The sequence below is a fragment of the Lissotriton helveticus genome, chromosome 2_1, assembly GCF_964261635.1.
Source record: "Lissotriton helveticus chromosome 2_1, aLisHel1.1, whole genome shotgun sequence".
NCBI classification, from domain to species: Eukaryota; Metazoa; Chordata; class Amphibia; order Caudata; family Salamandridae; genus Lissotriton; species Lissotriton helveticus.
In genome coordinates this window covers 317714565-317737210 of record NC_136059.1, presented here as the reverse complement: position 1 = coordinate 317737210, position 22646 = coordinate 317714565, and positions in this window count along the sequence as shown.

Sequence of the window (22646 nt, the reverse complement as noted above, 5' to 3'; positions counted from 1 at the left end):
TCTTTGTCTGACTCCTTCCTCCCTGTCTGACTTTCTCACTCTCTCTCTCTCCGTATCTGCTTCTCTCCTCCATTGCCCTCACCCCATCTCCCTTCCCGTCTTTTCTCTCATTCCCTCCCTTCATCCCTCTGCGTGCTCTGTCTCTTTATCTCCCCTTTTTTTGATTTTTTCTCTCTTTGCCGCTCTCTCTTTCTCGTTATTTCTGCCCCTTCCACCTCGTTCTCCTTCATACACCGTCTCCGCCCCTTTCACAAATTTTTTGCTGTCTTCCTTCCCTCAAATATTCAGGATTGTGCAAGCTCCGGTATTAGCAGCTCGCGCCTGCACATAAACCCTCTCCGTGCAGGATCCAGGGAGTACCAAGAATGGAAAATATGTCAACACGAGAAAGGCAGGGAAGACAAAGGGAGTGGGGGAGAGGCGGGGGGGGGGGCAGGCCTGGTTTTTATTATCTTTTATTATCTCTTCCTCCACATCGCTGGCTCGCTCTGCCTCTGTCTTGCTCGCCCCTCCCCCTCCACAGAGTGTCTCGCGGTGCGTATTGTCACCTCGGCTTGCATTCACCCCTCATTTCTCCCCTTTTGGCCACTTTGATCTTCTCAGTGAGCTGCATTTACATGCCGGAGACTCGGGCTGGAGCAGGCGCCTGCCTCAAGACTCTGCTTGCCTCGCCTCTCTGTGTTAATTTGTTGGGTCACCACCTCTCAGCATCCCTCCTCGCCGTGCCACAGCTCCCACACCCCCTTCCTTCGTTCGCGCTCTCCCTATTCCACGCGTCCCCTTTGCTTTCTCCCTCTCCTCACTTCCCCTTCCCGTACCTCCTCCACAATCCAAGCTTAATCACGGCGTCTCTGCTTCTGCACTGTGTGATTTTGGGCAAGTTGAACTGCAGCGTGAAAATAAAAGATTTTTAGCTAATGTGTTTTCAAGCCAAGTCCTTAGTTACATTGGCCACGCCCCTTTGCGAGACCCCCCAGTTTTTCATCCCACTAAAAGCCCTGTGTTTTTTCTCCTTTATCCTCACTCTCACTACAGTACATCTCTGCCATTATGTCTACACTCTCCATTTATCTTTGTCTCTCGCACACACTTGTTTACACACCAGCCCTCCTCTGCCCATCGCATGCACACCCACCATTTCCACCTCTTCCCATTACACACACACCCCTCCTTTTCTCTTCCTATCCCACATACACATGCACACAATGAGCTCTCACCCTAACAGAAGCACCTGCTGTCTCCTTTCACTCACCATCACATGTACTCACAGGAACACCACAGCTCTTCCCTTGCAGAACCATGGCTCCATTGTCCATCATATACACCAGGTACCATTACCCCAAAATCACAAACACACACACTCATGACGTCCTCTAACACTTCTCACATAACTGGCAATGCAATGCAATAGGTCTCGCATTTGCGAGAGTTTGACCTATTGGCATTGTAAATGACAATGCCTTTCATTGATATGTTTTGAAAACCTGCAAGCAGTGCGTAAACACGCTCTTTGTACTTATAGTCCTTGCTTACTAGAAGCAAGGCTGTAAGTAAAAGAGGCACAGTTACTGCCAGCCATGCTTCTATTTACGCACTGCTTGCAGGTTTTCAAAACACATAATTAAATGGCATTGTCGTTTACAATTCAAAGAGCTCAAACTCTCCCAAATGCGAGACCTATTGCATTGAAAATGCTTGTTATATATGTTTTTGTGGCATTTCTGCTTTGGTAGAATGTCCATGTGACCTTTTTACGTCTCTTTTGTGACACCTTAACACTTTTCATTTGAAGCAGAAAAGTGGTGCAAACTTGACATATTCAACTGTTTTCTCTTTGCATTCAAGAGCATGCATTCAGAGAAATTAGAGGAAAAACTATGTACACCTAACATAAGATAAACGAATAAGCACACCTTTCAAATATTCACGAATAAAATGTAGGTGATAGCTGCAGAGTGATGTGAATGAAGTCGAGTAAATTTGAGTAGCAGAGAAGGGCCCCCCATATTGCGCATTACATTTGGTCATTGCTGATCAGTTTTAAAAGCCATTTTATAGAGCGGAATTAGGAGCATGTCCCTCGGGGAATATCTTCTTTTAATGTTGTAGGAGACTATTAATTTTTTTGTTAAGAAATATGTATTAGTCTTTTAAAAAGAAACAATACATAAGTCATATAAACTGAGATGAAGTACAAAGTAACATTTAGCATATAACGGATGTAGTACGGGAGAAGTAAATGTGAAAAAGGACAAAGGAAAAGAGAGATACAGGGGGAAGAGGAAAGATAAAAGAACAGGGGAAAGGAGAAAGAAAAGAAGAAGAAAGAGAGAATAGAGTTGAGTAAGTGGGAATAAAAGCAAAGCAATCAGTTAGGAGGTTTGGAAGAAAGATATGTAGTAAAAGGGAGCCAGAGGAGATCAGATTTGATTTTTAGGGGGATAGAGGAAGATGATGCGACAGCAATCCACGTTCATCACAAATAAAATTCCACCATGTATGTACAGAAAGTTTAGAATTATCCTTCCAACACAATAAAATTACTTTAAATGCAAGAGCAATAAACAGGTCCAATAATTTGGCAGAAGAAGAAACAATAGCAATATCAGTTGATAAAGAACCTAGAAAAACATTCAATAGCGATAATGAGGCGGAACAGCAAAACATTGGCATGCAAATATTCCAAACAGAATTCCAAAAGGATAAAACAGAGGGACATTCGTATAATTGATGTTTAAGCGTGCCTGTTACTTTCGAACATGACCAACATAGTGGAGAGGAAGTCTGAGAAAACTTATGAATACTAACAGGTGTAATGATAACTCTATGATATATAAAAAACAAAGATTGAGTAATACGTGCAGCAATAGATACTTTAAACAATTTGGACCACAAACGATCCCACAACGGAAGAGGGAGGGAGACAGAGAGATCAGTTTCCAAAGCAGTCTCTATGTTTGACTTAGAACGATCCGTAACATTTGATAACAAAATAGTATAGACAAAAGCAGCTTTAGGCTGGTTCGTGGAAAAGAAACGGTAAAGTGGAGTGATGGGAGTGAAAGAAGGTAATACATCAGGGATTGAAAGAGAAGATAAGTGTGATTGAATGGCAGACGTTATAATGGTGTATTCATTAAGGTATGATGAAGGCAAATGATACAAATTTTGCAGCACATGAAAAGGAATGATAGAATTATCATTAAAAAACTGATCGACAAACAAGATATCCTGCTCTTTCCAATATTTGAAATAAAACGATTTGACTTTGTATCTAAGGAATTTGTTATACCACACAACCGATGATAAAAAAACCTTGAAGAGGAGAGAAAGTTGAGGAGAAAACATCATGAAGTAGTGTTTGGGAGTATTTTAAAATAGGGTATTTGGCCAAAAAAGAACAGTTTGACATAAAAATAGTATGTTGAAATGAGAAGTCTTTTAAGAGGGAGCGTTCTAGAACAACCCATCTGGGAAGTGGATTGTCTAAAAAGTCATAGGCTAATGAAAAGGATTGTTTAATCAGGAAGGCAGAATGGTACATTTTAAAATTGGGGAAACGAATGCCACCTTCATTTTTAGGGCGAATCAGTTTGTTTAAGGCAATGCGGGAGTGTTTATCATTCCATAAAAATTTGGTACAAATAGAATTTATGCGAGAAAAGTATGAATTAGGGATTTTAAAAGGGAGCATAGAAGCAGTATAAAGGACATGAGGAGTAATCATCATTTTAATTGTGTCCAGTCTACCCCACCAGGACAGAAAAAAGGGAGACCAAAGTTGGAGAAGAGATTGGATTTTCTTCAAAAGGGAGTCAAAAGTAAATTTAAGTGTATCAACTAAGGATGACGAGAACCAAATACCAAGGTATTTAATTTTGGAAGGACACTAAGCAAACTCGGTATTACTAAACATATATTGGTAACATACTGAATTTAGGGGCAAAACTTCAGTTTTGGATAGATTGAGTTTATAGCCCGAGATAGAGGAGTATAACTGCACTTCATCCAAAAAATGTGGAAGGGATGTAGTAGGGTCGGCCATATAAACCAGTATATCATCTGCATAGGCAGACAATTTAGTTTCAGTAGAGGATAGTTTAAAGCCAATAATCCTGGGGTTGGAGAGGATCCGTTCTAAAAAAGGTTTGAGGCATAGAATAAATAATAAAGGGGAAAGAGGGCATCCTTGACGTGTGCCTCTAAATAAAGAAAAGAACCTGGAAAATTGATTAATAACAAAAATACTGGCCCGGGGAGAAGAATAAAGGAGTTTAACCAGAGAAATAAAAGATGGACCAAATAAAAACCATTGGAGAGTGCGAAACATAAACTGCCAATTAATGCGGTCAAAAGCTTTTTCCGCATCTAAAGACAAAGCTGCCAGTGGGACTTTGAGGTGCCTACTATGAGCAATAATATTAGAGAACATGCTAGCATTGTCTGCAGCAAGTCTACCTTTCACAAACCCCACTTGGTCCATTTTAATTAGAAGGGGAATAATAGAATCAAGACGCGAAGCCAAAATTTTAGCAAAAATTTTGCAGTTATAATTAATTAATGATATAGGGCGGTAATTTAATTTTTACATTGTGAGTTTTGGTGCAAAAAAAGCATGAAAAGTAGAATAAAATTCAATAGGTAGTCCATCAGGGCCTGGTGCTTTCGATTTTTAAAGGGAATTAATGGCCCGAATAACTTCCTGAAGAGTAATGTCATTCTCCAACTGAACAAATTCATCTGGAAGAGACGGGGTCGAGGGGAGGCCAGCAAAAAAAGATGTCAAGTTTTCATCAGAGGGGTGTGTGTCATCAGTGTATAAGGATTGATAGTAATTATGGAACACTTCTGCAATGTCTTCATCAGACGAAACTAGTTGATTGGTAGAATCATTAATAATAGGGCCCACATTTTTGCGTTCAGATTTGATTTTTAAATAATTTGCCAACATTTTCCCCGCTTTATTTTGACCACCATGGAATTTAGATTTGATTTTAATAAGGTGTTAAATGCTTCATTAGTGATAATTTTATTAAGGTCCGCTTTTACTAGGATTAGGTCCTGAAGGGCATTGGTGGATTTAGAGGTAAAATAAGAATGTTCAAGCCGTTTAATTCTCTGTAGTTGGTCTTCATATTTCTTTCTATTAATTTTCTTTTTCTTAGAGACATAAGATATACTAAAAGCCCGCAATGCAGCCTTGAAAGCATCCCAAGTATCAGGGATAGAGGTGTTAGATGGGTTATTAAAGGTGAAAAATTCTGTAAAAAACCCTTCAATTTCTTTCATAAAAACAGTATCGGACAAGAGAAATGTATTAAATTTCCAACTACTAAATTTAGAAGAGATAAGGGAGAGGTCAAGAGAAGTATACACAGGAGCATGGTCAGAAATAAAAATGGAACCAATTGCAGACTTCTGAATAGATGGAAGTAAAGATTTGCTAACCATACTATAATCAATCATTGAACGAGTGTGGTGTACATTAGAAAAAAAAGTATATTCTAGCAAATCAGGATTACACAATTTCCATGAATCATATAATGGACGAGAGGCAATGGCAGATTGAAAACTCTTATGGGATAGTCAGGTTGAAAATTACTAGAGGAGAGTCTATCTGAGAAAGGGTCTAACCATTGGTTAAAATCACCAGCAATCACAATGTCTGGACAATCAATGGAAGAAATAAGGATTTTCATATCTTTCCAAAATTTGGGATCAGGTCTTACCGGACCATAAATGTTCAGCAAAACCAATGTCTTATTCTGGATTACAACCTTAGCCATTGCCCAACGTCCTTCATAATCATTCTGAGTGGAGATAATTTGAGCATTTAAAGCTCTATGAAATAAAATAGCAACCCCCCCTTTTTTATTAAAAGCAGAAGAAAACACAGCTTGGCCCACCGATTGTCTTTTCAACTTAATAGATTAAACATCCGAACAATGCGTTTCTTGGAGAAAAACAACTTGTGAATTAAGTTTAGATAAATGGGACAATACCTTTTGACGCTTGACAGGGTGACCAAGACCTCGAACATTCCACGAGACAAAATTACACATGATGATAGGAAGGAAGGATGGGCGACACATGGAGTAGACACACTTCAAGGAGATAACCACAACAAGCATTGGAAATGCAATAGGTCTCGCAATAGAAAAGTTTGACCTTTTGGTGTGATAAATGTAAATATTTTTTAATTTTTGTTTATGTTTTGCAAATTATAAAAGTATTAATTTTTTTATTTGAAATGCCAATAGTTATAAATTTAGCAAATGTTACATATAGCATTAGTAAAGGTACATGTTTAGTTTTCCCCTGTCTTACATGTATTGATGAGACAAATCACAATGTTTTAAAAATGTTATAAATAATGAATAGTGACCTAATGTTAGTTGTAAAAGATGATCTACGGTGGTGAAAGGCGGCAGGCAAGATGGCACGGAAGAAGCAGACATAGACAGCCAGCTGGGCATTGCTGTCGAGCCCCCAAGCTCCTTGAGGCGCGCTACAGATCTAGGTAGCCACAATAAAGCTACCTGCCTCATGCACAGCCCCCGCCCCCAGTCACAAGTTCCAACAGAAGTAGGGGTGGGTGGTAATAGAAAGGAATGAAGCAGCTTTGGCTTTCGCCCAATAATAAATGTTGAAGTGGGAGCAAAACAGATAAAATGTCTTGGGCATAAATCACACAACATATATTGCAGAGACTAAACTAGGCTTCCTTTCAAGTCGGGTGGGGGAGCAGGGGAGCCAGCAAGTTGGAGGGAATAGCTCTCGGCATTGCTGGGTGGGCGGGGGAGCAGGAGCCTGTGGTGTGAGAGACAAATGTTGGTGTGCGAGGCTGCCTTTCAAGTCGGGTGGGGGAGCAGGTAGTCTAAATGCGACAAATGGTAGTCTGGTGCGAGGCGTGGGGGGCGGGGGAGGGGAGCAGGGTAGCAAGCGGGAGTGGGAGGAATAAGTAGGGTCGGGGAGTTTGTTAGCATATTCGCAAAGGAAACTGCATTAATATATTTTCAGTAGTTTAATGTGTCACTTTGAAAACTGACAGTTAAAATATGCTGTACGACACAGATACATTCCTTATTGATTGTATGAAACTCCAACTGTGCAATAAATAAACCCTTTCCTAAAAATGTCTACGTTTTGCTACCTTGCGCGTCAAAGCCATTTAAAGATAAACTAATTATTATCGTGAGGTGCGGAGGATGTGTCGTTCTTTCACCACACCCGTTTCATTTTAAATAAAAGTAGTTAAAAAAAAAACACAGAGGAGCTCGACCAGGGAGAGAGAGATGCCGAGACATTTCGAATGCATACAATCGAAAGGTATCAGTTAATGGAGGGAACATACTGAGCAAACATAAGATCTTGATGAGTGAATATACAGACGACCTCTGCCTCCTGCACCCAGCACCGTAGCTAGGAAAGCTCCTGTATCCCCGACTGCACAGCTATTAAGATAGGTGGCTGCGTGTATGTGTTAAAGCTCCTCCTCCCAGAAGCACACTTTCGGCCTTGGGACAAATTGCCTGCAATTTGCATTTTATCTGTTGAAACAGCAGGGTAAAATAGCCGCAAGTGAAAACAGAGGGGAAAATCAAAATATTGGTTCCTAAACAGAACCACAAAGCACGTTAAAGAGAATATTTTTGCAGAAGGAGAATTACACACAGAAAGCAAACTTTGCAGAATAAGAAGGGACAATGGCGTAAGTGTAACGACATGCTATGCACAGGTGCACTACATGTTCAAGTGATGCTATACACGTTCACATTTACACCAATGCACTTATTAACACTACGTTGGAAATTAAAGAGGGAGTGAGTACGAACAGCCCTGGCTACAACGAACTTTCCAGGCCCTCGAATGTTCGTAAAAATATTCACGCACTTTTGTCAGACAAGAATTAGGTAGCAAATCTTCGAAAACAAAAGTCATCCAATGGGCTATTCCAAAATAACACTATTTGAGTATAAGTATCAGATTTTTATGTTACTTATTACACATATTAAATATCAAAAGAGAGTTTGTTGAGCGGTGCCTTTACATAATGAATAAATAACAAGAAAGTGTCCAAAGAAAAAAGTATAATCGGATGTATGGGATAAATTTGTGTCCATAAGCCCAAGAACTGTTTTTTTGTGCTTATATACAATATAGCCTATGTCCAACCCAACCGACAGGGGTAGTGAAGGGTAAAGAAAACCCCCTCAGAGGAGAGCAACCTGAGCTATACATAGCGTGAAAGAGGACCTATGGGAAACCAATAGGTTTCACAAATGCGAAATCTATTGGCTTTGTCAATGTTTTTTTTTTAAATGTTGCACAGCAGTGACAGCAATGCAGTGTAACATGGCTGAAAGTAAAAAAAAAAATAGAGCTATGATGCAGTCAATGATTGCTGCGTAACTGCGCTATTTTTTTCTAGACTTAAAGCCCTGTTGTACAGCAGCCTGCATTACTGTGAAACATGTCAGTAAAATAAATAAGGCGAGGGACAGAAGAAGTTGTACTTGCAGAGGGGCGGGCATGCATGGAAAGCAGAGAGCCAATGATCAGAAATGTTCTCTGATCTCGAACAAGTGCTGAATCAGTGACACTGTGATGCTCACAAGACAGGGCTGATGAAAATAAAGATACGAGGAAGGAACAATGAATAATTAAAAGGTTCAGTTATGAATCACAGTCGAGGGCAGCGAGAAACACTGGGGAACTAGATAATAGGACGCGACTGAAAGGCACTGCGGAACCCAGAGTGGTGTTGGGCAGAGTGAGTCAGGTATCAGGCACATCGCGAGATCGCACAGTATCCCAACGCCTAAGATAAGTTCAACGAATGATATCGCAAGACTTGTGGCGATGCAGGAGACAAAGAGGGACTAGTGATGAGCGAATAGACAGAGGAAGAGGAGCTTTAGCCAATCATCCATGTGTACCAGTGTGACTGGATCTGCTGGCCTCGAAATCGAGAGAAGACTAAGTAGAAACACACGCACTTGTATGGAGTGCGTTGAGGAAAGTAAAGAAAAACAAGTCGGCCGGCACAACAGGGGCAGAAAAAAAAAATGAAAGCCTTTGATGCAGCAAGGGGCGGAGCGGATACCTTTGAAGAGCTGCTGGAGGCACACAGCTGGGGAACAGATGGCTGGCTTTGATGTGCACGCTTTTTATGCTTGCGCATTGAGCTTGCTTTTCACGGGCACTGCATGGAATCGCCCTGTGGTTAAGTTCTGGATCAGCCCCTATATTCTCGCAAGCTCAATGCGCAAGCGCATTGACAGGCAAGACCTAAAAAGGGATACACCAAACAAATAAATTACGTGTGAAGAAAACTCCCAATACACTCATAGTACTAAAATATACTACGTCTAGAGTCAGAAAGGGCAACAACATGAAGCACAAAAGGATAAGAAAAGACTGTTCAGGAATAGAGTAACACGGGGTCAAGTAGAACAAGCAAGGAAAACAGAGAAAGAAAGAGCAAGAGATAGAAAAGAAAAAAAGAATACAGGTAAAGAGAAAAAGAAGAGTAGACAGATCAAGGCATAAGAGCCTGGTCTGAGGAGAGAAGATTAACCAAGACAGCAAGAGCGAAGCTACGCCAAAGAGGGGACAGCTCCCCCCGAGCAACAGAAGAAAGGACATATATAGAAAAATATGGAAAAGCAGAACCTCAATAAAAAAGAATCTTTACGAGAAGAAAAATTAAAAAGAAGCCAAAGTGAAGACAAAAAAAAAAAGCTACAATGAAAGCCAAGAAGAAGAAAAACATCAAATATTAGTGACCGTGATGGAGGAGAGAAGGAGGAAGAGCAACATCAAATATTAGTGTCCATGTTGGAAGAGGAGACACTCTGTAAATACGTGTGAAGTTTCTGAGGATCATCAAATGTGCGGGTACGCCCATTATGCGTAATTTTGCAAAAACAAGGATGGAGGATACCGTATTGAATATTCAATTGTCTCATTTGGGGACGAAGATTCAAAAATTCCTTGCGCCGGGCATTCGTAGCGGTAGGAAGATCCTGGGAGATAAAGATATTGTGACCAGACCATTGGAGCCATCGTTTAAGCCTAGCAGCCTTCAAGACAGTCATTAACTCTGTGAACTCAAGAAACAACATAATAATGCCACGAGGTTTGGTAGCGTTGGAGTTAATACGACCTAAACGGTGGGCTCTCTGAATGTTGAGAGGATGAGACGAAGGCTGAAGATCCAAAAGTTCATGAATGAATTTCCGAAGGAAAGACACCAAGTCCGGACCCTCAACATTTTCTGGAATTCCATAAATGCGTAGATTGTTCCTACGATTGCGATTTTCTAAGTCTTCAGTGTGTAGTTTCAGTTTGAGGGTCTCCTGTTCCAGCATAGGGATTTTAGTTGAGACATCCTGAATATCACTCACGCGTTGCTCCAAATTCAGAAATTTGGCCTCCATAACAACCCAGCGCTCTTCAATTTGTTTGAGCTTTTCGTTAGTGGCGGTCATGAACGGTTGGAGACCACGAACCTCTTCTAAAATGGAGTCTAGAACAGGATTTGATGAAGAAAGGATGGGAGATGGCGGGTCATTTTTAGGTCTCTTAGGTTTGGTTCCAGTATGGGACATTTTTAGATTACTTGAGTCATGAGCCATGATTGGAACGTAGGAGAACTCCAAAAAGCAATGTAATACTAGGTAGTATGAGATGAACACTGCACAAAACTACGTAGACCTATATAGCTGGCATATCCTTCACGGGTGCATATAAATTGAATCAGGGAAATGGTGAGCGCAGTCAAAAAAACGTATGGCAGTAGAAAGCGGGACAACCGCATAAATAGTATTTGGGTAGATGTCAAAGCTTTAACAGAGGAGAAGCATAAACCACCAATGGGACCTCCTTCATGAGCCAGCGCAGTCAATAGCAGAAAAGTATATTAGACTTTACTTTGAGTAAAACATTTTTAGAAAGAGCAGAAGAAACAAGCATTCCCTTCAGAACTCGCACACCTAAAATGGCGGCCGTATTTCTCTCAGGGGCTATGAGAAGGAGGCATAAAGTTGAACAACAGCATGCAGCATACGAAGAACATCGCGATTTATGCCAAGGTGAGGAAGACACGGCAACGCGACTAATATGTGGAGAAGAGGATGCACTTATAGCGGAGCGGTAAGGTGCAAAATAGGAAATATAGAAGACGCGGGCTCGGCGGCACAAAATGGCGGCCGCCCGCGTCTAGATAAGAAAAAAGTTAACGCGATCTGAAAAAGCTGTTGCGCGGCATGACAGCATCAATTAGCAGTCTCCTCTTGTTCCAGGCACCATCCGCCAACATTGCAGTGCATAAATTCTTAGGAAGAGGCGTCGGAAGAGGCTCACATGGCATTCGCGGGTCTGGTCCTCCACGGAGCTCACGGGAGAAGCCGTCCTCGCTCCTCGGCGCGCAAGCCATGCCCCCGGAGACTATTCATTTTAAAGCCCACAATGAGTAAGAGTGGTCATAACGGCATAGAGTTTAAAGACACAGTCTTACTTGGGGGTGGCGAAATGTGCATTTTAGCATGCTTTCCGCCAGTAACAATGGACATAACTCAATATGAATTATGATTTAAAAGTACTGGGAAATTCATCAGAGGAGTATTTGAGGAACCATATGTTAAATGGTGTTTTAAAAAATACATTGTATCTCTTGGTGCACTTCACACACTTTTGCCTCACATATGGAGGGGCTGGAGCAAACTCAGCATTGTACTATACAAAACCTAAGTAGCATAAAAGGACTACATTTACCTCAAAAAGTGGCTTTATGTTTAGAACTGGCGAGTTCTCTTAGAGTGTCTGTGCTCCAAGAACTCTGTGTGTTTCATGGGTTTGACAACTGCTGTTAAAAGTTCAAACTATTGGCATATACAAGAGACTGTAAAACACAACAAACCTGAGGCAGGTGGGACACATGTGCAACATCCTCCTTCCCACCATCCACATCCCAGATATTCACAGCCTGAGGACGTCTGACACCAGCACCCAGTCAAACCCTCAAAGGGTCCAAAGCCTATCACCAGAGTCAGCACTCTCAAATTTCACAGCACTATCAGTGGGCAGGCCACCCAGTTCAGGGTTATTGTTTACACTTTGTGATGTGTAGCAAGTTTTATTTTATTACAAAATCTGGATTACAAGTCCTAGAACGCAAAGCAGAAACCTAGATTGGATGAGCTGTTCACACCTGAACCTGGGAGTTCTGCAGTGAAGAGCTTACAACAGGGTTAGCAGTCTTGTTTAAAATCCATATAATATAATGGAGAGTATGTCAGAGGGAGGAAGGCCATTACCAGTTTTGTCACATCAATTGCACTCTTCATACACCTCTCCGGATCATCTTCCCCTCTTTTAGCCCCAAATGAGCCGCTCCTTTACTCTCCTTCTTTCTTTTCAACTTCCCACTCCTCATTTGCTGCAGCCATTCTGTTGGAAATGGGGGTTTCTAGTTGGCAGAGGTAGGTCCCTTTGTCCAAATAGAGATCCTTGCTTCTAGTCAGGAAAAGGGGGATACACACTGTATATAACCCCATCTCACCTCCTTGGTAGCTTGGCACGAGCAGACAGGCTTATCCCAAAGGCAATGTGTACAGTATTTGTACTCAAACCACACAGTAATACTGGTCCCGCTGGGCGACATATAGACTTTTCCCCATTAACATAGTTAGACTTTCATAATCCTACTGGGTAATACATGGGTAATTTTGAACGATCATAGTCCGACAAAACTGACCGCTAACAGACATGCGTTTAGCAGCACGCAATTACGACTCTCTAGGTGGGTTCGGTGTAGTTTTCTATCTTTTCGGCCTGGTGTTCTGCGGGCCAAGCTTTCATTGAATGATAAAATCAGGTACTTTATGTCTTTTGCACCATATGTGATGTTTTTGCAGGGCTCCGACCACTCTGTACCTTTCAAAGCAAATAAAATTTGTTGTGAAAAAAAACGCACAGTAATGCAGTGATAACACCACAAATGTACACCACACCAGTTTAGGAAAATAAATTATCTTTATCCAAACTTACCATGACCAAAACGAAAAAAATCCAACATACAAGTATTAAGAAAAATGACCTTCAAAAGGTTTTAGCAACTAAGTCCATAGAAAACTATGGATGCGTGATTTCTTGCAAAGTACCTGTCGTTGCGACAAAATTCTCCAAGCCAAACAGCTGCAGCGATGTGTAGCGCAGAAAAAGAAAGAGTTATGTTGATTCCTGAGACCTTCGTGGATGCGATGAAACAGTTCTGCTGGGCACAGGGAAGCGGTGTGTGGGTTCCGGTCTATAGGGGAAAGCGGTGCGTTGATTCTGAGACAACTCCGATCTGCGGGTGATGTGTTGGGTAAAACTTGCAGCACGGGGACGATGTGTGGAAATCTGCGATGCGGCGGAGAACGATGTGGCAGCATCGAGCGGCGCTGCAATGATTTCTTCAGCCGCGATCCCTAGATGTGTCGATTCTTGCAGGGACGACAGGTGCTGCGTCGATTTCAGCAGCTGCACAGGGATGCGTGGAGATGCAATCAACCTGTTTATTTTTATAATCTATTTTGTTATATTTGTGGCGAAGTAGTGCTCCCTCATGCTGTCCCTAAATAGTAAATAAATGCTAACTATATTGTGTACTAGAACATGTATAGAAGAACGTATTTTGTTATAATAAAATACCTGAGGTTTCAAGTGGTCTCTAAGTAACAGAAAAGGGTACATCAGCTAAAGAGTAGCAGTCGGTACATTCTAATGAGGTGTACTAGGTACCATGAAGCATCCCCCTACCTTAATTCCGGTGATAATTCCAACCCAGAGGGGGTTCCTATAAGTACTGCTCCTGGAGAGGTAGACCAATTAGTTTCGTGTCCGGAGAGTTAAATATGCTTCCAAATATAAGGGAGTTTCTTCTGGAAGAGCTGCCCCATCCTAAGGTAAAATTAACATTGTATTAGCATTTTTATCCCTTACTCTTCTGTCCTTTATTGAGACTCTAGCAAGTCCGTTTTATCGTTCCTTACCAGCAGAATTAGGTAGAACCCTTCAGATCTCCAGGGCGCAGATTGTTCGCCGTGCAAATTGGCAGTCTACAGCCGGCCACCCCGGCGTTGTCTTAAATAATGAAGCATGAGGGCGGACTAAACCGGTACTGAGCCCATTTTGGGCACCATCTTGTATTGGTGTATCAGGACCCCCTGGGAACTGAAATCCCTGAACCCATTTTGGGCGCCATCTGAGAGTGGTGTATCAAGACCCCCGGGCCACTGGAATCAATATCATTGTGAACTAGCCGGATGTCGGTGACAACAGGCTGGTGGAAAGCCCATAATATTAAATGCTATCTGCTAGTAATCTGTATCTGCAGGGTCTCCTGACAGCATTTCGGTGCACTACCAAACAGTGTGACATTTGTGGCAATGTGCATGCGGTGTTTATACAGAGGTACATCCTTGTAAGAAATTTCTCTTGAAATATAAGAACTTTGTCATTCTGACCCAAACTAATCAACATGATAGTGTGTTTTGTGACATGTGATACTGAATTTCGTGCCATAACTGGGTAAACCTCATATTTAACTATAAATTCTTAGACTTGTTACGGACAGTGGCAGTCGTTCTCAATTCTCGCTAGTATCAGATCCAAAGCATTTAGGAAGCGTAATGCAATGTGAAAACGAATTCTGGTACATAGCTAGGTAGGGACAGTAGCATTTAGTCTCAGTTCCTTATTATACAAAGTCTACAACATGTTAAGTCTCGAGGTCTCTATTCCTCTCTGTACATAGTCTACAACATGTTAAATATTGAGTGCGAGTAAATCCCTTCATTAATACAGAAACAGTCATATATTCCAGCAGTATGTAGTCTACCAAAATAAATAGGGATGATCATGGGCGTACTCTATAAGCTGTGATGATGGCATGCGTAAGCCAGCCAGTGTTTCAGTTCATTTGGACGTGGGTACGGGCTAATCCCCAAGGAGGTATTGAAGCTCATGGTCTGTGTTCAAGCCCTGTTCAACACTTTTAAGTCTCATAATCCACAGCGCCTCTTTCCTCCTGAGTGCTAATTCCCTATTATCTCCCCTTGGGTCTTTGGGTGTGACATCAAAACCATAGAAGGAGAACGTTTTATGTGTGCTCTGAGAGTTACATTCAGCTATGTGTGTGGCTATCGGATATCTGCTGTCCCCTTGCTTTATAACCCTCATGCGTTCCCCAATGCGCTCTTTGAGGCTCCTGATGGTAATTCCAATGTATCTTAAACCAAACGTCCACTCAATAGCATATACTACATATTTTGTGTAACAGGTGATGTTGTTGTCAATTTTGTACACATTATTGTTAGGTCCCCTGAATTCTTTCTTTCTTTCAGTGGCCCATCTGCACATGGAGCAGTGGTCTCATTTGAAAAAGACCAGAGTGTGTTGGATAAGCCAGTTTGGTATTTATTCCACCTTTGGGTAGCTACGGCTGAGAATATTTCTTAGGCATACACCCCTGCGAAAGGTAATCTCAGGCCTTGATGTTTTCAAATCTCTGCAGTGTCTTGTCTGCCATGAGTAAGTGAGAATGCCTACGCATACTGCGTGTTAGTGTGTTTGGGTGCTTGTTAAAATCCGTAATTATATGTACTGTTTTGTTCTGTCTCGTTTTTCTGGTCTGTTTTAAGGGGGTCTTGTTGACTGATTTTAGAGATTCTCTCTTTGGCCCTATGTATAGTTCTATTAGCATACCCTCTGTATGAAAATCTAGTGGCCATGCTCTCTATACAATCCTGAAAGTACAATTCTGTACTGGAATTGCACCTAGCACGTGTGAATTCGCCGTATGGGATAGCATTAATCTGGTGACCTGGATGTGCCCCTGCATTACAAGTTGTTGGTTTTCTAAATAGTCTGATTTTAATCTTATTATCTAGAATGAAGAGTTCAACATCTAAGAATGTGATGTTCCTCTGACTGTACTGGAACGTAAATCTGATGTTTTTGTCATTGCTGTTAAGGTGTGTGAATAATTCAAGAAGTTTTTCGGTGGATCCTTTCCAAACTATAAGACAGTCGTCTATGAATCTGCCCCAAAATTAGATCGAGTCATTCAAGTTACTACCCCATTTGTTCCAGTCTGCCTATGAATAGATTAGCGTACGAGGGAGAAAACTTTGAGCCCATAGCCACTCCTTGTTTTTGTTCATACCAGCCCGCCTTGAAAAGGAAGACATTGTTGTCCAGGATAAGTTCTGTCATCTCTAAAAGCATTTCAGTGTGCTCCCAAAGGCACATCTACGGCCTAGAATGTGGCGTAAGGCCTGTAGTCCAAGGTCATGTCTAATACTTGTATAAAGTGCTATGACGTCTAATGTTACAAGTGTCATACCATCCTCCCATGTAATGTCTGCGAGCGTGCTCAGAATATGCTTGGTGTCCCTGATGTGTGATGGTAGGTTGCAGACAAAGGGCTGTAGGACCACATATCAGAAATCCTTTCAGTTGCCCGCCTATACCAGATATTATTGGCCTTCCAGGGGAAAAAAGAGAGATTTTTGTGGAGCTTGGGAAGAGTATATATGCAGGGGTATCTGAGATGGTCTAGCATAAGGTAGGTGTATTTATTTCTGTCCAGAAGGCATTGGGCATGCCATCCCTTAAGCTGGGTGTTGATGAGTTGTACAAGGGACCAGATAGGATTACAAGGTAGAGCTTCATAGCATGTTATATCATTGAGCTGGCATAATATATCCTGCTCCTAGTCTGCACTGTTCATTAGGACCACGTTACCCCCCTTATTTGCTTCTCGTATCGTTATTCCCCCTATCTGACTGTAGTGCAAAAAGTGCCTCTCTCTCTCCCTTGGTGAGGTTATCCCTTCTGTTGGTGTAATGTGCTTGCGTGTAGAAATGTTTGTCTAGGTCTAGTAATACCAACTTATGAAAAATATCCAAAGTGCAGCCTGCTGGTAGCAGCGGAGGCCATTTTGATTTTTCTTATGTTGGTGTCCATATATACATTCAAATCACTTAGTAGCCTACTCATAGTGTAAGGGTTATAAATTTCCTTAGCCCAGAAGAAGTCGCGGTGTAATCCAATGTAACAGCGACGAAACACGTGTTGGCTAAGAAGGCTTAAAGATCTTGAATTAAAGACATGTTTAAATATAAAGACAAGCATCATTGTGATATTTAATGTAACTTCACCTTAACAGTTTTGGGTTCTAACCCCTCATCTGCATCAACCATATGAGGGGCCTGTGGTCTGTATGAACCCGGAAGTGAGTACCAAAAAAGTAGAGTCTTAGCTTCTTCAGACCACAGCAAAAACCTCTCTTTCAATTGCACTTCACCTCTGTCCCCCGGGAAGTAGCCTCCTACTAATGAAAGCTACGGGTTGATCCAAGTACTCATCGTTCAACTGTGAGAGTACTGCTCCCACACCATGCTCTGAAGCGTCTGTCTGCACAACAAATTCTTGGGGAAAGTAGGGTCCTTTGAGCACGGGTGCCGTGCACATGGCAGATTTCAGGGCATCAAAAGCTGTCTGACAGGCACAAATCACTTTCCTTGGCTGCTTCCTTGAAGTCACCTCTGTCAAGGGGGCAACAATGGTGGCATATCCCTTGACAAATCATCTGTAGTACCCGGTGAGTCCTGAGTCTGGTTCCTGAAGACCAGCATGTAGGTGAACACATCTTGGAGGGTCTTACCAGATGTTTTCTCCCAGCCCTCCTTCACCAGACTCAGAGGTCTTCTCACAGGGTGTCCATACAGCAATTCAAAGGGACTGAACCCTAATGATTTCTGCGGTACCTCCATGTAGGCAAACAACAGGCATGTTGGGAAGACATTCCACTTACATCTCATGGGCTCTGCAAGAACCTTTATCATGCCTTTCAGGGTTCAGTTCAATCTCTCAACCAACCCATTCCTTTGGGAATGGTAAGGAGTGGTGAATTTGTACATTACACTGCACTCCTCCCACAGTGACTTCATATAGCTGGAAATGAAGTTTGTACCCCGGTCAGAGACCACATCTCTGGGGAACCCCACACGGGTAAAGATCCCCATCAATACATGGCTCATCACAGGGGCTGTGATTGTCCTGAGAGGGACAGCTTCCGGTTTCCGCGTGGCATATTCCACCAAGACCAAGATAAACTTGTTGCCTAAGGCTGTCTTGGGTTCCAGTGGCCCCACAATGTCAATGCCCACCTGCTCGAAAGGGGTGCTCGGTACAGGAAAGGGTTGGAGGGGAGTCCTACCCTTCCCTCCTGTCTTGCCACTTGCCTGGAAAGCCTGACAAGACTTACAATGTGGGCCAACGTGATTTGCATTTGGGGCCAGTAAAAGTGGGTGACAAGCCTTGGATAGGTCTTATCACACCCCAAATGTTCTGCCAAAGGCATGTCATGAGCCAGACCCAGTCGGTTTGGTCCTGTAGCATGCGGGCACCACCAGCACACGTACTGCTCCGGGCTCAGTGACCTTAGGCTCATGTAAAGGAGACCATTCTCCCAATACATCAAATGTGATCCGGCCGGACCACCTGCTGCCTGGTCTGCAGCCTGCTGCCATAAACCAACAAGAGTAGGACATATAGGATCCAAATAGGGATCCTTCCTTCTAGTTAGGGAAAGGGGGATACATACACACTCTAGATAACCCCTGCTCACCCCCTTGGTAGCTTGGCACGAGCAGACCGTCTTATCCCAAAAAGCAATGTGTAAAGTATTTGTACTCAAAACACACAGTAATGCAGTGATAACATCACAAATGGACACCAAACCAGTTTAGAAAAAGAAAGTATCTTTATTTAAACTTAACAATACCAAAACGACAAAAATCCAACATACAAGTATTAAGAAAAATTACTTTCAAAAGGTTTTAGCAACTGAGTCCATGGAAAACAATGGATGTGTGATTTCATCCAAAGTACCTGTCATTGCGACAAAATTCACCAAACCAAACAGCCGCAGCAATGGGAAGCGTAGAAAAACAAATAAATATGTCAATTCCTGAGACCTTCGTGTATGCGATACGACAATTCTGCTGGGCACAGGGGAGCGATATGTGGGGTGCGGTCTGTGGGGGGAAGCAAAAGTTTTTTGTGGATAAAATTGCAAATATTAAAAATAGCATGTCATCCTTGGCCCCGCCCAACTCCCCTAGGTTTGATTCGTCCTTGCCTTCTCCTAACCCTCAGCGGCTGACTCAGGTCCCTCCAATCTCGGACGAGGAGTTCCTAGCTCTCTTAAATAAGGTCACCTCTGGATCCCCCACTGATTGCTGCCCCCCCTGCTCCTCCGCGAGGCTTTCACAGCCTGTCCTACCCCCCCTTTGGCGCTCTTGAATAATTATCTCTCCTCTGGCCTGGTTCTCAGCTCATTTAAAGTTGCCGAGGTTGTGCCCATTCTTAAAAAACCCACGGCAGACCCTACGGTCATGAGTAATTTTCGTCCCATTTCCCTCCTCCCCTACCTCAGCAAAGTTCTTCAGTCTCATGTCACTAACACCTTGAGCTCATTCATTGAACATTCATAATTCCTCGACTCCCAACAGGCCGGTTTTAGACGCGCCCACTATACGGAGTCAGTTATACTCTCAGTCATGGAGGAACTGCGGAGAGGGGCGGACTCTAACATCAGTCAGGCTTTGGTGCTCCTGGATCTGTCGGCCGCCTTTGACACGGTCGACCATGATATTCTGGTTGGCCGTGTCAGGGAGGCTGGCCTTCGAGGTACCGCCCTTGACTAGGTTCGCTCCTTTCTGAGCAACTGCCACCAGGCGGTCCGGCTTTCTCAGTTTTCTGCTGATAGGGTCGGGCTGACATGTGGCGTCCCACAGGGCTCCTCCTTATCCCCTCTCCTTTTTAATTTATACCTGACCCCCCCTTATTCGATCCTTACGAGGTAGCTATGTCACCGCGTTTAATTATGCGGATGACATCCAGCTGGTCTTCGACATCAACTCCTCGGACCAGTCCATTGACAATTTTCAGTCTACCCTCTGTCACATCAGTGACTGGATGGGGGTGAACCACCTCAAACTTAACCCCGACAAGACAGAGTTGGTCCTAGGGGGCTGCCAACCCATGGAAATCCATCTTTTGGCCCGCGAGGTTGGGCCTTCCCCCCAGTCCAGTCGACTCAGCAAAAAGTCTGGGGGTTATCATCAGTAACGATCTCACGATGAAACCCCAGATCAATGCTGTATTCTCCTCCAGTTTCTTTCAGTTACGGAAAATTCGAAAGATTGCTCGTTTCCTGACAGCTGAGGCTCTTACCTTGGTCTTGCTAGCTTTAGTCATCTCTAGGATAGACTACGCCAACTCCCTCTATGCTGGCATTCCGGCCTACCAACTGAAGAGGCTGCAACTTGTCCAGAATCAGGCCGCACGTCTTATCTACCTACCATCAACCTAAGCACCAACACGTCCGTCCTTTGCTAAAATCCCTCCACTGGCTTCCCGTCTCTGAGCGCTGTAAATTCAAATTAGGTTGCATTATTTTTAAGTCCCTGGCCGGTATGGGCCCGTCTTTTATTTCTTCACTACTGCACCCATATGTCCCCTCCAGCAACCTCCGTTCTTCCCACCTGGCCCTACTTAAGGTCCCGGTTTTTAAACGTAAGAAACAGGGAGGACTGAGATTCTCATTCCTTGCTCCTTCCCTCTGGAATACACTCCCTTTAGGCATAAGACTTGCTTCCCCCTACACTCATTTCAGGTCCCTCCTTAAAACTCATTTGTTTTGTAATGCTTACAATTAACGCTCTTCGCCCTGCGGACTGTCTGTCTCCCCATGCTCGAGCGCCAACAAACCGCCAGGTGTTAGTTGCGCTTTACAAATATTTTTTACATTACATTACAATGCGTTGATTCTGAGACGACTCCGATCCATGGGTGATGTGTCGGGTAAAACTTGCCGCACAGGGACGATGTGTGGAAATCTGGGATGCGGCAGCGAACGATGCAGCTGCATCAAGAGGCATTTATTTCTTCAGCCACGATCCCTCAATGCGTGGATTTTTGCAGTGACGAAAGGCGTTGCGTCGATTTCAGTAGCTGCACAGTGATGGCTGGAGATTCTTCTCGCACCACAGCGTTGCGTTGGAAAACTGTGGCAAGAAGAGCGGTGCGTCGATTCTCTCGTTGTTGTGTTGCTATACAGCTCCATCCGTCCTCCAGAGGACCTCACTTTCTCACTAAAACACAAACACTTCTTTTCTAACTAATGAGGCTTTGTCCACACCTGCAGTGGAAACAAAAATGCATGCAAACACATTCTACATTGAATGTTAAATGCAAATAAATGTTAGACTTGAAGCTTGAGCCGGTGCTGAAAACTGTGCTTGATGCCTTAAAATCATGTCAACTTATTAGTGCACAGGGTTACAAGTGCATACGCATTTCTAAACACATAGCAAATGCAGTTTTTTAATGAAAGAATAATTTGCAATTATAAATATGAACTGATGTTAATCTGTCATATTAGTATAACTATTTATCTTGCTACATTTATAAATGTCTAAACATTAGTTTACACACACACATCATTTTATCAGCTTCACGTAAGACACATTTATAAACTTAGCGTTCTCTTAAAATGTTAATATATAAGTTTCGTCAGAATTTCTATTAATCACATTTCTAGGCACGCAATTTATAAATCTCAGTTTTCTCATGAAGTACTTTAAATATACAATACCCCATCTTTTCTTAGTAATATTAATCATTCAGAATGTATTAGAGTGCTGACTACACATGATTATAATGCACTCCTATGGTATCTCAGGATAAAATCAAAATTATGCTGCTCCAATACCCCCTCTAATGGCGTATCAGGCTATCACATAATCTTATCTTTGATTTTAGCAGATTAACCAATCTAAACTCTCGTTGTGGCCATTGCTTTTTGTCTGAATTCCTCACAAAGAGCAATGATCAACAGAAGTCTCAAGATGGAACCAAATATTACACTTCTCAAATTCGCAAACCATCTACCTGTAAAACTAAATCAATTTCCAACTGAATCTCAAACACCTGCGGCTGGCAACTCACTCAATTCCTTTCACTCAATAATGTTCATTATATACTTCTAGAAGTTTTTACCTTTATCTGGAATATAGAAACAACATTGTTGAACCTTCAGCATCTGACAGACTCCGCCCTCTTTTGCGAGCAGAATATCTAAAACAAGCCGATTCTGCATAATCATCGGCCTAATAGCAACCATTTCAGAATGTACAAGTAATAAAGAAAGCTCCAGCCGTATACTACAGTATACTACAGTATATAACTTTCTAATCTTGATATTGTTCATTATCACACCTACATTTGGCATTTAGGCACCAAAAATATATCCCACAATCTCTCTATCACTAGCACCTCGTTGAGGCCTAGATTTGTCCTCCCAAACAAGATGTTCACAATTTTCTACATGATAAATATTTGGAAACACTTCTCCTAAATAACATGTGTCATGTCGTTTATTAGGCAATGTGAAATAGGCATACGCAATTAAAGTAAACCCCAGGAATCACAGGATCACTACCATCTGAAAACAACTTCCAATTTTCTCGGACCTCAAAGGTATGATCACATTCACTCCAACCCACAAAGATAGTATCATATTTTTG